This window comes from Choloepus didactylus, chromosome 26 (genome assembly GCF_015220235.1).
Source record: "Choloepus didactylus isolate mChoDid1 chromosome 26, mChoDid1.pri, whole genome shotgun sequence".
In the NCBI taxonomy this organism is placed as follows: Eukaryota; Metazoa; Chordata; class Mammalia; order Pilosa; family Megalonychidae; genus Choloepus; species Choloepus didactylus.
The window spans coordinates 16,855,393-16,873,295 of record NC_051332.1 but is presented as its reverse complement, the minus strand read 5'-3'; the positions used below and the strand labels follow the sequence as shown (position 1 = coordinate 16,873,295).

The 17,903-nt window shown below is 33.8% G+C and overlaps 1 pseudogene; it reads left to right on the top strand.

Moving 5' to 3' along the window:
- Positions 1-7,547: 7,547 nt before the first annotated feature.
- Positions 7,548-8,505, top strand: LOC119520801 (annotated as a pseudogene).
- The last annotated feature ends 9,398 nt before the right edge of the window (positions 8,506-17,903 follow it).

Sequence of the window (17,903 nt, the reverse complement as noted above, 5' to 3'; positions counted from 1 at the left end):
ATGTTATTAGTTAAGCTGTGCCCAAACTGAATGAAGGCACACCTTAATGTAATATGGCTGAAGTCCTTGTAAGCAAAGGAAATTGTCCACAGAAAGAGAAGCCACAGGAGATGCCAGAAGCTGGAAGTCAACAGAAGGAGGAAGAGAAAGAAGATGCTGCCATGTGCATTGCTGTGTGACTGAAAAGCCAAGGAACCTCCAAGATTGCCAGCCAGAAGATACCCACCACTTGGAGAAGCAAGCCTACTGGGTTCTGAATCCATAAGCCAATAAATTCCTGTTGTTAATCCAACCCATTGTATGGTATTCATTTTAGTAGCTAGGAAATTAAAGCAGGCAGAAAGATAGAATTACGAGGGCAGAGTCAGGAAACTTTGAGGGGGTGATGGATATACTTATTTTCTTCATTGTGATAATGGTTTTATATGTATATATAGGTCAAAACTTTTCACAATATATTAATGATGTACATTTTTTCTATTTGAATGACACTTCAAAACAGCTGTTAAAAATAAGTTATTTGATACTGATCCTGTTATTGCTTCTCAGGTCAATCTGGGGCTTCCAGATTTGGAAAAAAATCTAATGCCCATCTTCAAGTTTATTTGTTCAGGAATACATTTAAACTTCCCAGATATGTGCCAACTTGCTATCTTCTCTCATTTAGAAAACCTGCAAGGTAATCTCATTTCTGGAAATAAGTTCATGAAATACATGAAAAAAAGATATTGGAAGGGGATTCTGGAAAAGAAGAGTGACAAAATGAACTCTCAGTAGAACATGGTAAGAACAGATATGAATTGGATCTGTTTGTGGGGGGAGAGTGGTTAAAGGTATGACCTCCTTTTCTGTATTAACACAGGGAAGCATGAGTGAAGTGTGCTCAGCATCAGCCATTATTTTGAAGTGCAAGACCAGCCAGATACTGAGTTGTGATATCCTTCATTCTGAAGTGCTAGAATCCTTCATTTACTTCATTTTAACTTTCAAAGTCTAGAAGCAAGTATTAAACTTAGAAATAACTTTTTTTTTTTTCAGGTACAGAACACAGGAGCATGCTCCTGTGTTTGTTAGCTGTTTGAGATAGCTTCTAACCTCTAGAAGCTTCAATGTTCTTATCTGCATAATAAAACTAGTAACATATTTCAAAATATGCATTATGGTCATGCCAAATGATGTAATGAACTTTGAGCACTTAATCTCTCAATAAATTAGTATTATTGTTATTTTGAACCAGATAAGATACTATAATAAATTGATTTCCTGAAGGTTTACCTGTGTGAAGAAAAGTTTTACATGTACAGATTTGTGTATAGTAGAGAGATATTGGTAAAGTGGACTTAAGGATATGCATTTTGAGCTGAGGCTATATAACTGTGACAGTACAGTGGTGGGCAGAAAGAACCTGATAGCAAAGAGAATAAAAGCTTTGCTATAATTTGAGTGTTGATTTCCTCTGAGACTTCCCTTATTTTTCAATTAACCATATATTGTTTTCTACCCTAATATGCATATGGGGGGAATGTTTATTCTTTTTTTCTTTTCTTTTCTTTTCTTTCCCATTTCATGATAGTAATACTAGTCCCTAGAAATAAATAATCATGTTCCAGTTTATTTTGCAGTTCACTGATTTTATTAGTCTATCTACTACACATCTAGCTAATTCTTGAAAATGATCCTTATTAGACAATAAACCTTGCCTTTGTTCCCTTGTCCTTCATCATCCCAGATTTTTCTGATAGCTTTCCTAATACTACTCCAGTCCACATTATCTGTTTTGCCATTCCTCAGGAAGTTAGATAAGCTCAGGGCCTGCAGGGTTTCCTGAACTGGGTCTGAAGATTACTTTTTGGGTTACCCAGAGAAACAGTGCCTGAGTCGGCCTAACTGAAAGTTATAAAATAAACACACAAAGGCATGAGGGACACTGCTGTGGCCAGTTGCTTTGGGGCATTTGATGAGGTTATGTATAGGAACGTCTCAGGAAATATACTTCTAAGAACTTCCAAAGACATTAATTTTTGTGGTATCACATAAGTTTGTATTCTGTTTGACCAAACCAAATTTACTTTAGGCATATGCCTAAAAAAGATGACTTCTAGGATTTAAAACAGTGTTAACTTTTGCAGGAATTTCAAAATCTTTTTAATTTACTTTCAGTCTGAGCTAGTGTGAAGATATTAAATCTGCATTCAAAAGTCCCAGCTTACTTTTCCATGAAATAAAAATCCACTTCTTGCAACCCTGATGGGTTTAGTGACTATGTAAAGTCCACTCTCCTTGCAAACCTGTAGAAAGTTCTAAGATATTTTGAGATTTTGTAAATATTTTTGAAAATTAATCTACTTGTCTTGGAGTTACTGCTTTGTATTCTTTGCATTTATTTCTTTTCACTTTCCTTTCACTGGTGTTAGATTGTATTTAATTTCATGTTCTTTCATTTCTGACATATTTGTGTCTTTATACTTAAAATAGATTTTCTGTAGGATGTTTATACTTGGATTGTGCTTTTTGTATATGTTGTGACAGTCTGTCTTTTAACTGGAATGTTTATATCATTTCCATAGAATATGTTTACTGCTATTATTGGGTTTATGTTTATCTTCTTTCTCTTTATCTATGTATACTATGTCTTCTTATATTTTTTTGTCTGCCTTGTCTGGGGTCAATTGAATATTTTTATGATTCTGTAAGAGCAAATGCAAATTAAAAATATAATGATAATAAAGGTCTGAAGTCTCCCAGTGGAAAATAATATCAGAGACTTCTTCCCTTCCATCTCTCTACATTAGTTTAGAAAACACATAATTTTATTTTCTCTTTTTCTTTATCCATTTAAAATGGACATAAATTTAAAGCTATGTAGAAAGTTGAAAAGCCTCTGGTAAATTTCACTACAAAATAAGGTCTCTACAATGAAGGAATTCTCTCCTTTGAAATGTAATAAAGGAAGGCTTAGCCTTCTCTTTTGTCACAGATTCATAGGAAGAAATTCACTTAACTTCTATGGGAGTCCTGACTCCAAGTTGCAAACTTACATTCAAAATATCTTGAGAATGTATATGCAGTGTGTTGCATCTGCTCAGTCACATAAAAAATGTGAGCTTCCTTCTGCTGTTGCAATATCTTTGTAGATCACCTGTGATGCATCACATTCTGATTTAATGCTTGTTCATAATAAAATGGTTTTTCTTTCTCTTCTAGGTATGTGAAGAGGTACTCTGGGTAATGGGATTTTGTTTTTAATTATACTTTCCCAGTGATTCCATCCTATCTTCCTTGTTGGCTTAGGAGCTATAACTTTGTTTTTCTACTTAGGGGTTGTTTTATTGTTTATAGCCTTAAATTATCACAGCTACCTTCAAGTGATTTTAAACCACTTCAGGTATAGTATACTCTTACTCTTACAATAGTGTGTGTGTGTGTGTGTGTGTGTGTGTGTATGAAATTTAGGGCAGATAATTCTGAATTTATACACTTTTTGGTTCTATAACACTGGGAAATGACTGATAGTAATTGGAATAGAGGACTGCCTTTGTTTATTTCTTGACTTCCTTTAACTCTCTAACACCTTTTCAACAAAAGGCATTGATTCCATTCTACCTAACAATAGGAGCAGGAAATTTGTTTTAATTTCCATATGTTTTGCTTATTCTGTTTAACTATGCCTCCCACAGTCTAACACTCCATTTTGGCAAAGACAGTTCGTTGCTGTTGGGTATGGCTAATGGTCCAAGAGACAGTGCAGAAGCAGGTCATGGATTTAATTATTACTTGACCCTCTCTTCCTGTTGGATTTTTTTTCCATTTTGTTCTTTAGAGGAAAATATCTCTAGCTGACAGAATTTCCTGAGCTTCTCTGTGTCTGAATAACAGTACTCCTCTCTAGAGACATAGTGTCCAGAGCCTGACTAATGCAAAATGGGAAAGCAAATTTACAGTCTAAAAATTCCCAGGAAGGATGAGGAATATAACCTTGGACAACTGGTTAAGATTGTTTGGTAAGGTTCTTTTAAGAAATGCTTCTGGATAAAAAAGTTATGATAAATTTCAGAGTCATAAAAAATTCTTATGCTCTCCTCTGAGTTTATATCTGGCAGTTCCAGAGCATTTTTTTTAAAGCATAGACTTAAAAGAGATGACTCCTATATATGTACATATTGTACTAACAGATAATTCTAAATTTTCTTGTTTTCTTTTGAATATGAGCAGATGCTGAGTTGTATCAGCATTTAAAATCCTAGACCACTCTTCTATGGAATGAATACACACTTCTCTGTAAATCCAGGAAATGTCAGGTGTAACTACATTTTCACTCTCCTTTGAAAACATTGGGTTTTTGTCCTGGAAGTGGACAGAAAGCAATGCTGAAGATATTTTCAGAGAATTGACCTAGATTTGCTTGAACTCCTGGTTTATAGGCTTACATTTTATGTAAATGAGGGGCCAATCTGCACCAAATCATTTTCTTGAGCAACTTCAAACTAACTTGATGGCCACCCTCAATTGAAATGCAGGTATACACCCTTATATCCTTGTTTATAATTTATTCTATTAATTTAAGGCAATGAATTATGAAATATGACATATGACATTTTAGAAAAAATAAAAAACATTATTTCAAAATGTTCAGTTTTGATTGTATATTATCAGCAGTGTTTAATCTTTTGGATTATGCATTTAAAATAATGAAATCTTCAAATTGTAGTACCATTGCAGCCTCCACTCTTTGAAGAAATTCCTACCTTTCAAAAAACCATTCTTTTGAAATTGTCTACATACTCAGAATCATGTAAGGTACATTTATAGTGAGTACATCCTGATACCACCAAATGTTCATATTTTGTTTCAATAATTGTTGACCTACAGGAAAATACAGTTATACAGAGCTGAGAGTTCATTATAAGGAGCAAACAAAATTGCTAGTAATACTACAGAAGTGTAATTGACATTTTTATTTAATGGTAACACATTTGAATTTAATTAATAGCACTGAATTATATAAATGAATGTGGTTAAAGGGGAATTTTTAGGTTGTATGCATGTTATTGGAATAAAAATTTAAAAATAAAACAGGATTGTTCCACCCAAACAGTGAACTCTAATGTAAACTATGGACTGCAGTTAATAATATGATAATAGTAATATTTTCTCATCAATTGTAACAAAGGTACCACACTATGCAAGGTGTTGGTAATAGGGGTTTCATAAGATTTCTGCATTTTCTGCATGATTTCTCTGCAAAATTACAAATCATCTAATAAAAAATTAAAATTAAATCACAATGCAAAGTACAATTCAGAAAACCAAAAAAAGAGAAGCAAACAAACCCACCAGGATACTGATATAATATAGTCAATGATTATGAAACACCCAACCTAACAGGAGATTTCTTATAATCTCATGTTTCCCTGAATAATGTATCTATATGCACTTTAATAGATGTTGAAACTCAAATTTAGAGAGTGCTAATATCTTGCCTGAGTAAGTACTGCTAGCATGAATGGAGGAATTCAAAGTAATCTTATTTACTCCTGCTAAAATGTAAATTATACAAAACAGTTGTTGGAAATAAGGTATGGAGTTTGTCTAAGTGAATTTAGGATGATTATCATCTCCTACTAATCTGGAACAGATTTTTAGACATGAAGACAACTTCTATGTAAATTTTAAACAGCAAAGATGAGAAAGAACAAAAAATTAGCTGCACTTCTGTCCCATTTCACCAGATGTCAAACATCTGAATATTGGAAATATCTAAATTGCCCATGTCAATCAGAAGTGTTCTAATGTATAGGCTAAGCTTGAATGATAGTAGTTTATCATCCACATTATTTAATTATCCTCAACATTTCTTTCTATATTGTGTTTGTAACCATTTATATAATTCATAATTATTTCCTTTCTGTATTTATGAGTTAAATGCTTTGAAAGTTTCAAAGAAGCTCATGTTTAAAGTCATATACATTTATGATCTAAAATCTACTCAAGTATTACCAGTAATATAACTACACAATTTGGAAATACTGGATTTGTTAAGATGTGCATACTGTTACTTTGAAAAGGTCTGCATTGTTAAAATTTTGTCTGTGTGATCCAGATTTGGCAGTCACACCAGATCTAGGAGAAAGGTGGAAAACCCACCTGATTCTACCTAAGTCCTAACCACTGGAAGAGAAAAGCACTCAGAAGAGCAGCTCCTCTGAAGAACATTCCATCATTGCCTTTGTGGCAGTCCTGTTCTAGTCATAAGGAAAATAATATATGTTTCATGTTGCATAATTCATGCAATTATTATTATTGCATGTGATATTATAACAGTGATATAGTTCTTGACCACAATATTTACAGTTAAATTATATGACATGATCTTTTTTTTTGCCTTGGTTATTTTTTTATTCAGTTTTATTGTAATATATTCACATACCATATAATCACCCACAGTGTACAATCAGTTGTTCAACAGTACTATCATATAGTTGTGCATTCATCACCAAAATCAATTTTTCAACATTTTCATACTTAAATACCTCTTCTTCTACAATTCAATATCTGTCTGGTCCTTCTCTGATCCATACCCACCTCCAGAGTTCTGAACAGCTCAATGTTATCCCCCTTTTTTGTTGAATATCTGGGGAGAAGTTTTCAGCAGCTGTTTATTTTGCCATGTTGGTTGACATCATCTTTTATTTTTTAATTTTTGGTGTCTATAATTTTTTCTAACAGAACCCATAAATTGTACTGAATTCAACCTACTTGTGCATTTCAATTAGTATTTTCTTTCCTTATTTGCATCACTAATTGTATCCATAAAAACTCTTTCTCACTAAAATTCAAAGAAGAGAGATAAATAATTTTTATAATTTGTCTCAATTATCAGTCATTGGCAAAAATTCTAATATTTACTGTATGTATTTCAACAATATTTTGTCTTGTAACACAGCCAGCAAGATTCATTTTCCAAGTCCAATTTGCAGTTCTTCTCAATTCAAGGATCATAACCCCAATGCAAATCATGCAGATCACAGATTAGTCTTTTTTATTTTTTAAATGCAACCACAATTCTTAATTATATGCATGCAGAAAATTCAGGGTGGTGATCCATATCATGCTTGGGTAAGGGAACATGACATAAAAGAAAACTGCCATGAATAAAGAATGCAGCTGAAAATTAACCATAAAATGAATTCCTGCATTTTTAAATCAATGTCCCTTGCTATGTAAGTATTATTAATGACAGTAATAGAGTATTTTTCTGTGTGGAAGTATCAATACTGGTCATTACATTTTCAAAACTGAATAATATGTATCTTTAGTATCTTCAGTATAAAAAGAGGGTATTTGAAATAGTAAAAACTATTAGGGAACTCAGCTATGTTTCCAAGAGCAAATATATTCAATAATAATAATTCATGATTAAATTTGTGTGATTTGTTGAGAATTTTTAGATGATTAGGATTACACTGTAAATATTTTCATCCAAAAGCATGTTTTCTTTTTTTCCAGGGTCTCAACTATTTGTATATTACATAGAATTAATGTTATATATGGAAATTCAGAGAAACATTTCAGAATTTATTCTTTTAGGGATGTCTTATAATAAGAATATACAAATATTTTGCTTTGTGCTCTTCTTATTTTATGTTGCCCTCCTGGTGGGAAACCTTCTGATTCTTATCTCCATTAGATGCAGCCCTCTTTTTCACAACCCATGTACTATTTCCTCATCCATTTATCCTCTATGGACATCTGCTATACTTCCAGTGTTACACCCAAACTGATAAGTGACTTGTTGTTAGTGGGGACAAAAAATGTCTCCTACAGTTATTGCACATAACAGGTCTTTTCCATGTACTTCTTTGGAATTATTGAAATCTTCATTCTTGTAGTCACAGCCTTTGATCATTATGTTGCCATCCACAAACCTCTCCACTACATGACTATCATGAATAAGACAAGATGCCATTTGCTGGGGCTGGTGGGGCTGTCCACTCTTTCTCACAGTTTTCTATGATAACATGGTTGCCTTTTTGTGGCCCCAATGAAATTGACAACTACTATTGTGATAATTTCCCTTTACTGAAAGTTACCTGTACTGATACCTACATCACTGGTGTCCTTGTGGTTGCCAATTCTGGAATGGTTGCTTTAATAACCTTTGTCCTATTATTTGAATCTTATTTCATTATATTATTCACCTTAAGAAACCACTCAGCTGATGGATGATGCAAAGCTCTAGCTACTTTTGGGTCTCACATCATTGTGGTAGTCTTATTTTTTGGGCCTTCAATCTTTGCCTACCTCAGACCACCTACAACTTACCCTGAAGATAAAATATTTGCTCTTTTTTACACCATCATTGCCCCTATGTTCATTCTCTTGATCTACACTGTGAGAAATGCAGAGATGAAAAACACCATGAAAAAGGTTTGGTGTCAAAACATAGAATCAGAAGAAAAATATAATCAATTTATCCTGCTCAATATGCTAAACAGCTTTATGTAGGAGTAAATGTGGACTTATAATTAGAGAGCTCTATTAGCTGTTAGATCACTGTAGTCAGCTCCTTCATTTTATAAATATCAGAATGGCTGAGGTGGAGAATTATGACTCAAGTAACTAGTGGGACTGAGTTTGCATAGGGGTATATCTGTATTAAAAATATTCTGGCCTAAAGAAAGGGTTGTTTCATATTGAACAGTCATTTCTAAGGCTGAAGTTGAATTTTAATCATAATTTGCATGCATTTATTTTACATGGCAGTCAGAAAACTTATTGACCTTCTGTAGAAATGGAGGAGATAAAACATGGTTTTAAGAATATATCTATAAAATTGAGGTTTATTTGCTGAAAGAATATTCAATTAAATTTTATATGAAGGTGCTCTGCAATAAATATGTAATGAAGGCATCTGCATAGTAGAATATGGTGTAAAGTACGAAGAAAAAGAGAATGGCCATACTTGTCCTCTGAGAGCTCCAGACCCCCACACTCTCTCCCCCTTCCTAATGAAAAGTGTTATAGGCAGGGGGAAATAAGTGTATGAAGGGCCTGATGGCAGTTGATGCTTCTGCTATAGTGTTAATCACATTACATGTATTCAGAATGTGGAAAGGCAGGATGAAAAAATTAATGAATTTTATTCCCTTCCAGTGGAACTCCATTAGGTGAATGGCTATAAGACTGCATTTGGTGAAAAGACTGCTACTTTCAACTTATCCTGATATATTGATATGATAAATTAATTCAATAACTTTAAGTGGGCAAAGAATATGGCCAAGAGAAAGGATGTTAAAAAAAAAGGATTTCTTCTTTAGCATATTTATTTTTGTATATATTCTCTTTCATTTAGAGAGAAAGGAAAAAATTGTATGTGGTATTAAAATATTTTAAAACAGTGCCACATGTGTTGATATTGTGAAGGATAAATTTCTGGGTGACTTTTCCTAGGAGAACCAGAAGAAAATGTAAAATTTAAATAAATAAATAGAATGCATCTAAATAGGCTATGAAATAGGAATAGAAAACCATAAGATGGGTAACTGTGTAATGTTAACATGGGAGGTATTGAAAAAAATAAATATTATGAAAAAAATAATTGTAACAACCATAGTAAATGAAGGAGAATGAAAAGGAGAGGAAATGATATGGGATCAAATTATAGCAGATTTATATAAAAGAGGAATTACATAAATTACCTTATGGATGCATTACTAATAAATAAATGGATATTGTATTGGGCTAGACCACTTCTCTAATATATCAAGTATTAGTTGACAATGCAGAAATTCTACAGGTTTGAAGAGGAAGAAATTTTGAATTTAAGTATTATTCCTAGTTGAATTTCAAATATGCAGGAAAGAAAAAGACATTTCACATTTGTTTTGCTTCATAATATGTTCTACCCATAGACTAAAATAAATAAAAAACTTAGGGGGAATTCAGAATATAAATTATTGATGTATTTTGTTTGCATGATCAAAGGCCATGCTGGGGCAAAAGTATGAGCATCAAAGCAAAAATCAATAAACCTTGATTTGAATTCCATTCTGCAATTTGTTTACTGTATGTCTCTGGCCAAACCAAAACAGTTCTGAGACTTGTATTTTTTCAATTGTTTACATAATCTGAGAAGCAAAGTTATGAATATCACTTAAATATAAGATAAAAATTGAGATCACCTGTGAACAAAAATTGACTTGTGGTTAAGATAGATGGGCTAATTATTAATTAGGTCATTAAACAATTACATCAGAAAGAATACAATGATGTCCATATTTTTCTTGGATATAGCTCTGTGCTGATGGGAATTTCTTTTCCAACATCTTCTTGAAGAAAGAATCCACACTTAAGATACCTTGTTATTCAGGTTAACATGAATCATAAGAGATCTTCCCAAACTATGAAAATTGAGGTTTAACTATGTAACACAACACCTCTACTATGAAAATCACACTAAATTATCATCAGAATTGCTAACATTTTATCCATATCCAACCTACCCAAAAAATGTTTCATGTATACACCCAGCTGTGCTTTTTTACTGAAACATCACAGCAGCCTTTACACAGAGAATGTTCTTCTCCTTTCAACACCATTGCACCTATGGGTTTCTGCTCTACATTAACTAACCCACTCCTCATTTTTGACTCATAACTTACTTATCTTTACATTGACTTCTCAAATTTGACTACACCTATTTAGAGACATTCCTAATGAAGCCACATCAGCTGAAGGGATCCTCTTTTAATTGATGGAATGAACAAGAAAGTGGGATTCTTTATTATATAATTTGATTTTTCACTGATGCCAATTTAATATTGACATAGCATTTTTTATTGTTTTTGTATCAAATCATAAAAAAATGAAGTTTGGGGTGGCAATATAATTTACATTAATAATTAATGGAAATTAATAATCTAATGTGTGAAGTAAAGTATAAAATTAGGAAAATGGAGGTATAAAATATTCATAGCATGAAGTTCCAAAGCACATACATTGTTCAAATATGTAAAGAAGTCAGAATAAAATATTATAAAATGCAATTTTATCACTGACCAGAGGAGTGCAATTACATTTTTATCTTCTGTTTTTCTGTCTTTTTCATGATTTAGTGACAACATGAATAAAAACTTGTTTTATTGATAGGTATAAAAGTAATATGCAGAAAAAATTTTATAGCTCCTTAGAAGGATAATATATTTTAACACGCATTTTATAAATTGATAGCTTTTAGAAGCCAGAACCAAAAGACATGTGGGGAAATTTTCACCTTGGGGAGTGGGGAATCCATGGGAGCAAAAGTTGTTACTGCATGAAGAATTAAGGCTAGAAAGATCCAGAGTCAGGGGCCACAAACCAGAGCTCAGGAATATCTGCAAGGGGTATAGAAGGAAAGCTGGGAGGGGATCCAAGGAAAACATTCTCTGTTAAGAGGAGGAGAAAATGTGAAAACACAGTCTAAACTGGAAGAAGAATTTAGAAGGAAAGTAAAATTGAAAATAAAGATAAATGTCTAAAAATTGTTTTCTAGAATTTTAGGGTATAGATTGCACAAAAATAAAATACCTAGAATTGCTTTCAAGTTCAGTCTTTAGATGCAAATCAAATCTCACATTCTGGTTAGCTTTAGTGCTTTGGATTATAGTTTTAGGTTTCTGTATTATTATTTTTCACCCCTTTAAATTAAGAAATATAATACATATAGTTAAGTGAAATAAATTACAAGACATATCTCTGTAACCTCCACATTAATCAGGAAGTAGAGCACTGCCATGATCTCCAAAGCCCATAACACATTTGCCTTTACTGATCTTAATCTTTCCCCTTCACTGGAATTAGCTATTTTCCTTTCTAATTAGGTTGTTATGAGTATTAAATGAGAGCACTTGTTATATGGACCACAGTAAGTGCACAATGCAAATTTGTTTTATTCTGCTCACACTCTGAAAGCAGCTTTAACTTTGGATACAGATGTGAAAGAATAAATGAAGGAAAGAAAAGGAATTGGGGAAAATTAAAATATATTTAAAATATGTTCTGCTGTGCCATTTTTATCTTCCCTGAATTATTCTAACGGGAGTTCACAGACTCCCTACAGAGTAAGTTTTGTGTTTATATGTTTTCAAAAAATCAGCCCAAATTATATTTGAAAATAAACATGAAAAACAAAACAAAACAAAATTCCAATATTCTTAGAGAACCTGATAGAAGCATATTTGAAGAGATTAAGACCATCATCTAAAATAAGTATCAAAGATGCTCTTTCCTCCTAAGAAAAGAATATAGAATGGAAAAGGTCTTCAAAGCCAAAGCTCTTCAAATTTGTTTTCATCAAAAACTCTGCATAGCCAGAGAATTCAGTCACTGTGTCCCAGGAGGATGCATAATGACAAAGATGCCTAAGTCACATGTACCTGGGTTAATTGTGATTCACATACTAATTGATATCTGGATTCTATCCTAGTTTTGCATTTGGACTGATAAATTGATCTAAATGAAACTCACATAGGAGTTGGCTATGTGGGAAGTTAATTCCAGACAATATGCAAGGAATAGCCAAATCCCTAGGATAAAAGGAATGTAGATATAGAATTGTTAATTCATTCAGTGTCTCAGTGAATCATGTGACCTTGGACACCTTTAGGAATAATTTTAGTGATCATGATTTGACTCTCAAAATACAAATTATCCTACTTCTCTTCAAACCTTTGCTCTAAGTGTATTACCTTCCATTATTTGTGTGAACACTGGTTAAATCACTGCTAACAGTTGCACCTTTAATTTTACAAGGTTTTCTTCTATGACTATTAGGATAAATTAGTGCATATTATTATTAAGTGCATATTGTTAGGAATTAGTGCATATTGTTAATAGCACTAATGTTGAGTGAAATATAAATTCACAAAGATGAAATAATAATATGAGCAGTAGGAGAATGACTAGCACTTCAATGAGGATAGATGGACAATATTGAGAAGGAAAGCATGTGAATGGACTCAGCAATTGAAGTGGAAGCCAGAGAACATGTGTGGTGAATTGCATCTCCTCCCTTCCCATATCCTGCCTGAATGTGTGATATATACTGAATTTATTTTTCACTCCATTGTATAAATAGGTTTTGAAATAGATAAGTTTTAATACAGACATACTTTCTGATTTTCATAGACTTACTTGTTTTGAAATTAAGATAGGAATAAATTCCAGGAGTTGCTCATTTACTGTTTGATGAGATGTTCTAAAAGAACATGCACAATGGTCAGTGATAGGGAAATGATATTTAGCAAGGTGGCAGATTTAAAATAAGAAGAAACCCTAAGGTTTTAGGTAGAAAATCAAGAATTGATCAAGAATAAAAAAGGTAATATACAGGTTTTTAAAGAAGTGAGAAGACCAAAATTGCAAGGCAGGCCTAAGAATTAATTTAATCAAAGTTCCCATGCAAGTCATTAAAAATCAAATGGAAGTATCTCAAAACTGGACTCTATATTTACCTTATTTCTATTGGCAGTTTTCCAGTTTCTAGTTCTTCCACAATATGACTGTTTTCTAGATTACAGTGAAATTTGGCCTTAAGTAAAGGTGTCCCATATAACATTTCATGAGGCCTCAGTTGGAGCTTGCTACCAGGGGCTACTCTTATCTAAGCAATGCAAATTGGCAATGCTCTGTTGCATGTCAAATTAGTTTCTTGGCAGATTTGTGCTAGAATATGGCTCATTTTTCTGTTTTCCCTGGGGATTGTGACCACCATGAAGTGTGCAGCTTCCAGTGTACTCCTGTAGCCTTGGATACCTCTTCAGTTACCATGGCAATGAAAGCTCCACCCAGGCCACTTTTTCTCGAGTATGGCATTCCAAACTGAGGGATGATTTTCTTTAGCAGAGCCCTAGTTACATCCAAGGCTTTTTCTGTTCTGCAAGGACAGGCTTCTACTCATGCCAAGAATGTATCAACAAACTCTATCAGGTATTTATAATTTCCTTTGGCTTTTGGAATGACAATAAAATCTATTTGCCAGTCCTCTCCTGGTTCTGTTCCTCTTGTTTGAACTCCTTTAACAGAAGGAGGAGATCCTGTTTGGGGGTAGTTTTTAGCACAGTTTAAGCACTTCTGGAATAGCTTCTGAATTATTTTCTGCATATTTGAGCCAACTGTAACTTCCATAGCCACTGGCACGTGGTGTCCCTTCCATAGTGAGATCCATGATGTAAATGTGTGATGATCTTTTCTATTAAACACTTAGGTATCAGTACAACCCCTTTTTAATGATAAATCCACACTTCTTTCTTGGTTTCATAGGGGCTCATCCAAATCCCCATTCATACCCTCTTCTAAATCCATTGATGAATATTGGGACTTAAATGAGTCCATCTCTATATTAGGTACCAGGGACAGGATATTATTATTTGGGTCTTGTATTTTTGAATGATGGCTATGTGCTGTTCTATTACTATTCTAATTTACTGCTAGGGGTAGTTATCATTACTATCCCCCATTTATAGGTGAGAAGACTGAGGGTCAGGGGTTGAGAACTTCCCAAGGTTACAAAGGTAACAAGTGTGGGTCTGGGATATAACACAGATAATCTGATTTCAGAGAACACACTCTCACTACACTCTACTGATTCCACAAGAATCTATGACAGACTTAAAGAAATAAATTGGTTTTAGATCATAGTAAAATATCATAAAACCCTATAGTGTTTAGGTGTTTCTTACAAATGTCTTACCTCCATCATTTTACTGTACTTTCCTCAACATCCGCTCCTTATTTATAATGCAAATCTAATGAACTTTACCCTCTGCCTACCTCTGAGTCTACTTTTGCTCCACTATATTAATTTTTTTTGACAATGAGAAGTGCAATTTTTATTATCCTGGTGTAGGAATCCTTATTCACCATAGCTATTAAAAAAAAAAAAAAAACAAACAAACAAACAAAATAGTCTCTTCATTTATGTAAGCAACTTCTGTCTCTATGCCTGAATTCTATTTATATTCAGTCAGAGCAAAGTATTCTCAGCATTATTTACCTTCTCAAATATTACAGAATGTTATGTGGCCTTTAAGTTGGGGTCATATCCATCCACAGCCAAGACTTCATCCCAAACACAGGAGTAGCAGATGTACCAAGTTTCCCAAAACTCCTTCTCAAACAACTTTGTATATAGGAACCATAAAGACTGGAAAGTTGAGAATTAGGGGATACAGAATGGTGGGAAGGGAATAAAAATTCTTCCATTCTGGCTTCTTGTCAACCAAGATAGCAGTGTAAGTTGCTCCAGGGTGTTATTTCCCCAAGCATCTTTGAACAACTAACAAAAACTGGCAGAGCCATCATTCTCAAAACTCTGGAAAACAGTTAAAAGGTTGCAGTAACTGGATGAGTGCCAAATCAAGAAAGCACAGCTTTTAAAAAGTATAAGAAGGTCATGGCAGCCTTTCTGGCCCCTCCCCTATCCTCCCCGTAGCATGGTGGAGTCAACCTACACCACAATTATGTGACTCTGGACCTGTACCACGGGGAGAAGAGTAACCTCTATGAGCATAACGGAGTGCCCGTGTGAAGGTACCAATCTATCTGGTGGCAGCCTTAAAGACTGAAGCAGGAAACTTTTCTCTGCTTTGTCCCTCCACAACTTGCCCTGCAGGCAGAAGCAACTCGAAAATAGCTAAAGAAGTGTGAGAAACAATTAGGTGAAGCAGCCTCCAGCAAAGAATTATCAGCTTTAGGACATACAATACAGCTCCTAGGAAAGGCTGAAAATCTATTTCATAGGGAACAGAGGATAGACATTCATATTCTTGTAAACAGTAGAATTCCTTAGGCCACAAGCAAGCAAAAGGCATGGACAAGATGCAGACTTAGAAAAATGGAGAGGAGACTACACTTCACTTTTGTCTTCAGCTGATCTTCTTAATGGGATGGCTCAATTCTGAAGTACAGTACCAGCCAATGGAGAGCTCATTTGGAAAGACTGTGAAAGGCATCTGTCCATTGGTTTGTTTGTTTCTACTAGCTCATGACACTCAAGGAAATCTCTGTCATATTACCTCCTGGATACAACTTAAGGCACAGAAAGCTTGGGGACTATGTTCCAGAGTTAACACATTAAAACATTTATATGGGCAGTGTACAATAAAAGACTATAAAGCAAGCAAAGAAACAGGAAATGATGGCCCATATGAAGGATAAAGATAAAAATTAGAAACCATCAAAGAACAAAACCAGACTTTGGACACATCAGACAAAAACTTCTAAAATATGGCCTTCAGTATGCACAAGGAAATAAAGGAAAACATGGAGAAGAACTAAAGGATATCAGGAAAACAATGAAGGAGCAATATGAGACTCTCAATAAAGAGATGGAAATTTTAAAAAGGAACCAAAGAGAAATACTGGAGTTGGAGATCACAATACTGAAATGAAAAACTCCAAGGAGGGTTTCAATAGCAGATTGGAACTTCCAGGACAAAGAATCAGTGAACTCAAAGACAAGACAATCAAAATGATTAAGGCTGAGGAGCAGAAAGGAAAAAGAATGGAGAAAAGAAAAAAAGGGAATGGAGGCTAAGACTTTGTGGAATACTATCAAGCATAACAACACACTCATTATGGGGTCCCAGAAGGAAAAGAAAGAAAAAGGGACAAAAGGAATACTCCAAGGAAAAATGGCAGAAAATTTCCAAATTTAATGGAAGACATGAATATACACATTCAAAAGCCCAACAAACCCCATAAAGGATAAACTCGAAGAGAACCATGCCCAGTAACATAGTAATCAAACTGTCAAATGCCAAGGACAAGGGGACAATTGTAAAAGCTGCAATAGAAAAGCAATGTATTAAGTACAAAAGAGCCCCAATAAGATTAAGTGCCAATTTCTCACCAGCAACCACAGAGGCAAGAAGGCAGTGGAATGAGATATTTAAAGTGCTGAAAGAACTGTCAGTGAAGAATTTTAAATCCAACAAGACTGTCTTTCAAAAATGATGGAGAGATTAAGACATTCTGAGATAAACAAAAGCTAATGTAGTACAGCACAATTAGACCTGCCCAACATTCAATGCTAAAGGCAGTTCTTCAGACTGAAAGGAAAGGATGTTATACAGTAGATCAAAGTGGCATAAAGAGATAAAGACCCCCAGTAAAGGTAACCATAGTGGTAATTATACATACCAGTACTATTATATTGTATTTTTTGGTATGTAACTCCACTTTTTACTTCTTACATGTTCTAAAATGCAAATGCATAAAAAGTAATGATAAATCTACACTTAGAGTCTATAATAAATAAAGACATAATTTGTTACATGTACAACACAAAGGTGAAGGGTCAGAGGGGTACAGGAACAAACTTTGTGCATGCTATTGCAATTAAGCTGGTATCAGATTAAACTTGACTGTTACAGGTTAAATGTTAAATTTAAGCCCTAAAGTAATTACAAATAAAATATCTGAAAAATAAATGCAGAAAGAAATGAGAAGGGACTCAAAATGGCACACTACAAAAAATCAAATAAATAAAAAGTAGGCATTAATGGAAGAATTAGGGAGCAAAAAAATTTAAGGCTTACCAAAGACCAAATAGCAAAATAGCCAATGAACTTCCTACATTATTAGTAGCTAATTTAAATGTAAATGGATTAAACTCTCCAGTGAAAAGGTAGAGATTGGCAGAATGGATAAAATGGCATGACCCAACTATACGCTGTTTACAAGAGACTCACCTTCAATTCAATGACACAATTAGGTTGAAAGTGACAAAGAAAAAATGTATACCATGCAAGCAGTAACAAAAGAGAGCTGGCATAGATATACTAAAATCAGATAAAATAGACTTAAGTCCAAAGCAGTTACAAAGGACAAAGGATATTACTATGCACTGATAAACGGTTAAT